The sequence below is a fragment of the Cibotium barometz genome, chromosome 24 (genome assembly GCF_041138505.1).
Source record: "Cibotium barometz isolate CiBa-2024 chromosome 24, ASM4113850v1, whole genome shotgun sequence".
Lineage (NCBI taxonomy): Eukaryota > Viridiplantae > Streptophyta > Polypodiopsida > Cyatheales > Cibotiaceae > Cibotium > Cibotium barometz.
Window position 1 is genome coordinate 5,015,439 of NC_141069.1, and position 6,095 is coordinate 5,021,533.

Genomic DNA, 6,095 nt, shown 5'->3' on the forward strand with positions numbered 1-6,095 from the left:
TTGGTATGCATAATACCCTATCATTGTTGGGGCTACCTTCCATGTTTGATAATAAGGGATGCTTTGGCTGTCTAGGGTTTTGATACTTTTGACTGGTTATGTTCTTGCTATGATGTTATACCCTGGCTGACTTGGGCCAACAAGTCATGGCTGAGGTTTGGAAAATAATAATTGTGGGCTTAATTTCTAAGTTTTGTCTAAAGTTGTACTGGGTGTATTTTATGAAGACATACCCTTGTTTTTGGGAGAAGAAAAGACTGGGGGCTAACATATATAAGTTAGGTATAAAAATACGTGGATTATGCTTTTGATGTTTACTAGTATTGTTTAGGTAACTACTATGGCATGTGGTTAGGTCCTTGTAGTATGCATTCAAACTAATCAAGTGTTTGCCTGTTTGTATGGATGTAAGTAATATGACCTACATAGTTACCACGGAACGTCGTTCCGTCTTCCTAGAACGCCGGAACGCCGTTCCGGGCGAAGGCACGTTCCCGGAACGTCGGAACATTCTGCCAAAAAAAAAAAATTTGGGGGGGGGTGTGTTTTGCTTGCAGAAATGTATGTTCATGTCTTGGGGGAGCAAATATTAGGAAGCATATTTGGCTATCCGTATACAAAAAGTTACATTTTTTTGTGTCATATGCTGACATGTCATATGACGTGGCGTTCCGCGACGTTCCCGATCCGCTCCCGTTCCCGTTCCCGCTCCCGTTCTAGCATCCGACGTTCCCGGAACGTTCCCGTTCCGCGGTAACTATGATGACCTACCTTCTCAATGTTTGCTGGTTTGCTCATAATGTTGTTCACTACAGACATTTTTTTGATGAAACCTTCATCTTGTATGTTCATACATGATTTATGTAACCCGATGGTTATTGCACAGATCATGTAAACTCATTATTTGAATTCAAGTAGGTAGTGTCTTTCGTAGATGTTTCGATTTCATTGTGGATTATTGTTTCTATTTCACTGTGGATTATTGTATTATGTTTAGCACAAAGACACACACACACACACACTCACACACTCACACACATGCATGCATGCATACATACATACATACATATATGTATGTATGTATGTATGCATGCATCCATGTGTGTGAGTGTGTGAGTGTGTGAGTGTGTGTGTGTGTGTTGTTGGATGTTAATGGTCTACCCTTATATCGTATTGTCTAGGCACCAAGTAGCTCATGTTTTTATGGCCCTATTATAAGGAGTAGTCATGGTTGAGCAGCTCTAGCACCCGAAATCCCTGGATTTAGATGGAGAGATGGCTTAGGAGGATTGATGGTTTAGATATGGCTTGGATTAGATTTGGCACACTATTAAATAGGTTACATGCTACACTGGACTGTTATCTCAACGGTCCACACATGGAATAGGTAGACTTTACTTGTGGACACCCTCTTCTATCCCAAATGTGCCACAAGATGAGGCTAGAGGGGGTAGGGAGTCTAATGTTGTATACCGACTATGACCGTGGACCTATGTGGTCATGTAATTTCTCAACTCACATATACATGCCTATAAAGATACACATCCAACCCCTTCTCTACATAATTCATCAACCCCATTTACTAGCATATAACATCCATCTTAGCAACTCCATATTAGCCCTTCATAATAGCACATGGGTGTGGGAATCTGCCATCTATTATATCACTTTAGTAATAGAATGTTCTTCTCTATCTTTGCTATTGTGTATATGAATTTTAAAGTTACTCTGCTATAAAAGATCCTACTTCTTGTGAGTGTTCTTTTATATACACCGCATGTTGTATCCACTTACATGTGTGTGTGTATAAAAAGCATGCGTGTGTGTATGTATATAAAAGGCATATGAATGCATTTATATATATATATATATATATATATATATATATATATATATATATATATATATATATATATATATATATATATGTATGCACACATGCACACACACATACATACACACGCACACACACATACATACATACACACACACACATATATATGTATGTATATGTATATGTATATATACATACATATATTTGTATGTATATGTGTGTGTATATATACATACATATATTTGTATGTATATGTGTGTGTGTATACATGCACTGTTTTGTATATGTATATGTATATGTATATATACATACATATATTTGTATGCATATGTGTGTGTGTATACATGCACTGTTTTGTTTACATGTGTGTGTGTGTACTATAAGAATATGGCACAATGGAAAGAGATAGCAAGACAAAGCACAATAGACAATGCAATAGATAAACAATGGAGAGAATTTAAAATTTTGATTATACCAAAGAGGAACAAGTGATGGTGCTGTCCACCTGTGCACTCTCACGTAGAGTTTAGATGGTGATTTAGACAGACTTTGGATGGAGTATGTATGAAGTGTAAAAGGGGTGGATACTTAGAAGCATTGGATGCCTTAGCTCATGTTGGCAACCATGTCCATATATAGTACTATAGGCGGTGTGGTAGATGCATATACAACGAGGACAGTTACACTACATAGACATGATCACCGTTACGTATCAAGAACACGGCCCACTGATCACCGCCCACTAATGATAGACTCAGTATATGAGGAAATATTCTAGGGAATATTCCTCGTAACATCGCCTGACCCCATCCCTTGACCTTCTCCTAACCGTCATCAATGGCCACATATATGATCTCATCGGCATCTAAGCCGGGGTTCCCGCTTAAGACATACGCACCATGGCTACTACTCATAATGGAGGCCTAACAAATGTGCATTATACATCAAAGTGAGATACATGCTGAGAGGCGGGCATTGCAAAAAACATTTTAACGGTATTTTTTAAGGAGAATAAGTTTTTTAAGGGAAGTACAAGTTCATGTATTAGATATATTTAAGGTCAATTATGATTAGAGGATCTATGATTACTTGTTACTTTTTGCCTACTATATCATTGGTAGCTTTTTTGAATTTTCAAATAGTGAGAATATGTAGTAAATCATGTAAGCTATTTAGAGTCATGACATTCAAAAAAATGGTGGTTTAACAAAGGTATTTCAATTCTTACTCGACTATTTCATGAAATTGATTTTTATACCTTGATGATTATCAAATTTATTCATAAATTTTAGGCAATTTGTTTGTAAAAAAAGATAGAGATAAAATTTGGTTTGATTCTTCCTTGCTTGAGATGGATTGAAAGGCAATGGGGAATATAAAGAGTGAGGAAGAGGCAATTGGGAAGTGAGAGATATCTCCAATGGAAAGGTGAACCTACACTGGCAAGGTGAACCTCCAATGGCAAGGTGAACCTACAATTGGGAAGAGAGAGAGAGATCTCCAATGGAAAGGCGAACCCTACAATGGGAAGGTGAACCTCCATTTGGGAAGAGAGAGAGATCCCTAATGGAAAGGTGAACCTACAATGGTGGTAGGGTGAATCTCCAATGGCAAGGTGAACCTTATGCCAATGGGAGTTTGGGATCCCACTGAGAGAGCTCAAATATGGGAGTAAAGAATGGCAAGATCTAGCTCAATGGGAGTATGGGGGATGCAAGATCCAATGACGAGATCTAGCTCAATCGGAGTATGGGATGCAAGATCTAAATGGCAAGCTCTGAAAGGGAGTACGAGAGACCCTTCTTTGTGTGAAGCGAGAAGGAGAGAGAGAGAGAGAGAGAGAGAGAGAGAGAGAGAGAGAGTTGCCTTGGAGCTCACCTTCTGTGAGTTTCTTGTGAGCCACTCTTGAGTTGCATGTGAGCCCATCGTGAGCCCCTTTGTAATGCAGTGAGCCCTCTGTGAGCTCGAGCCACATCTACGAGCACCTTTATGAGCCATCTTTGAGCCACTGTGAGCTACCTTGAGCTAGTTTAGTCGTTTAGTGAGCCAAACAACCCACAACCAACAAGTTATAGCACAAGCCACACAATAGTAGATGTAAAAAAAGAAGAAGATTGTTAAAGTATGGCCTTTGGGCGTAGAATTGTCGGGTTTAAGGAAGCTTCATACTTGTAAATTAATTCATCTTGTAGTACATACACTTACTTCCACACAATTATAATAGCTTACACACTATATTAATAGAGCCTCACACTTGTAAATGAATTCATCTTGTAGTTATATAAACTTCTTGGTCATCGTGTTGTCTCCTTCACTCTGCCTTGTACGTAGCTACTCAGGTTCTAAGCGTCTAACAAGGCTATCCTCTTTTAAGCAGGTTTCAAAGTTCGTCCAGTGCATGCATGCCACGTACTAGACGGCTTGCTTCTTCTATTCACACCCAAACCTCGCGTCCGGTAGGTGGCATGCCTAGTCACGGATGCATTTCTCTGCTTTGTGACCGGCAGTGATGGTTGCCCAAGCGCAATCCCCATGCCTGCGTGCTCAGCGGCATCAATCACGACCTCTCCCGCCTTCGTCCCGTCACACCCTGCTCCCGTCATCTCTGCATGCAAGTATAGGGCATTCTTTTTGTGGCCCCGTTTTGGTATGTTATATTTGCAGGCGGGCGACATTTGTGAAATGAAACTTGGGGATGTCCGCGGACGCAACCAAAAAGTGTGCGCCCGCCTTACCTGACATGCTGCTGCGTCCGCCAGATGCTTGTGAAACCCGCCTTACTTTGGTTCTCTTTGAGCCTTTACACGGTATCAAGAGCCTTGCCTTTGATTCCTGTTCCACCATTCACAATCATCTTTTTTTTTTCCTCAGCCCTAATTTCCAAGCATGACTCTAATGAGTCAACGACAATCCTAGCTCACACAGCCGACAGTGCTTTCACTCCAACGAGTCCCACTCCTTCAATGATCCTAGCTCACACAGCCCTTCACTTCGATGGTGCTTCAACAACACCATTAAAAGCACACATAGCTCGCATAGATGGCGTCGAACTGCGAATTCTCTCTAATGACTCTCTGCTCCAGTTGCTGCAGCAGGACGGCCATTATCTCTTCAATCCCCCATGTGATGAGGAGGTAATCTCTGTTTTTTTTTTTTTTGAGGTCTTTGGTTCCTGGCCCTAACTCTGCACCCTCCCACACACAGGGGGATAGCGATGATGCTACTATACATGTAGCCCTCCCTGACCATGCCAAAGGCTATACGGATCGACCTTGACAAAGATAGGAACCTTGCTCACACTGATGCAGCCATCCAGAGCCCTCATACCATAGCCCTCCTTATGCTACCCATTTACCCATTTGGACGATGAGGCATGTGCTGCATCATGCAGCCCACAAGGCCTCACATCAAACAGCACTCACACACCTTTTCAAGCGTTCCCTTTACTGATATCAAGTCAGGCCACATCCCTGCACCCCTGTATCCCACACAGACCCTTGTTTTCTCCTGCAGAGCAGCCAATCAGAGCTTTCTAGAAGCCCCATCTCAGCTCGATGCTATCCAAGCAGCCCTATTTGAAGCCTCTACACCCTCCTGCCTTGTCGTGTGTGAAGATAAAGAAGATGAAGCTGCTGCACCAACAACCATGGGATCCAAGATGTGAAGTGTATTGGCCTTGAACATAGGCTACTACCGCCTTTGCCAACAGACTGCCTCGAGGCTTTACTTTTGGATTAAGCTTTAATTAGCTTTGATTGCTTTAAAGATTTTCTCGTCAGATTTCCTTGATTAAAGATTTTCTATGGATTGCTTAGATTAAAGCCTTTTCTTTAAGATTTTCTCATAAGATTTCCTTGATTAAAGCTTTTCTAAGGGCTACTTGGATTAAATGTGACATGCTTTGTTTTTCTCTATTTGTACCAATATTTGGGGACGCCTAATATTGGGGGCATCATGCTGGCATTTGTGTTGAAGGTTGATGTAGGTGAAGGAATGGATGCGGCCGATAGCTCGGGGAAAGGTAGCATGGAAAACACCTCTTAGGATTGTTAGTGTGAAAGCCTTGTAAATGATGTAATTATTTAAGCTTAAGGTCTTTTGTATTAATTTGATACTAGTTCGTGCCTTTTCAAAATTGGAAAGTGTGAGCATGAGGTACAAGTGTACCTACTCATTTAGCATGTAATGACATGTCTCATGTATGATACACTTTCCTCATGCAAAATTGTACACGACATGCCTAAGGACTATGGGACTCATA

General features: G+C 41.1%; 1 long non-coding RNA gene across 1 annotated transcript; it reads left to right on the forward strand.

Moving 5' to 3' along the window:
- The first annotated feature begins 4,544 nt into the window (after window positions 1–4,544).
- Window positions 4,545–6,066, forward strand: LOC147624826 (uncharacterized). The gene is made up of 2 exons (XR_015269017.1): window positions 4,545–4,968; window positions 5,820–6,066. It is a non-coding gene; the product is annotated as an uncharacterized LOC147624826 (long non-coding RNA).
- Window positions 6,067–6,095: the final 29 nt, after the last annotated feature.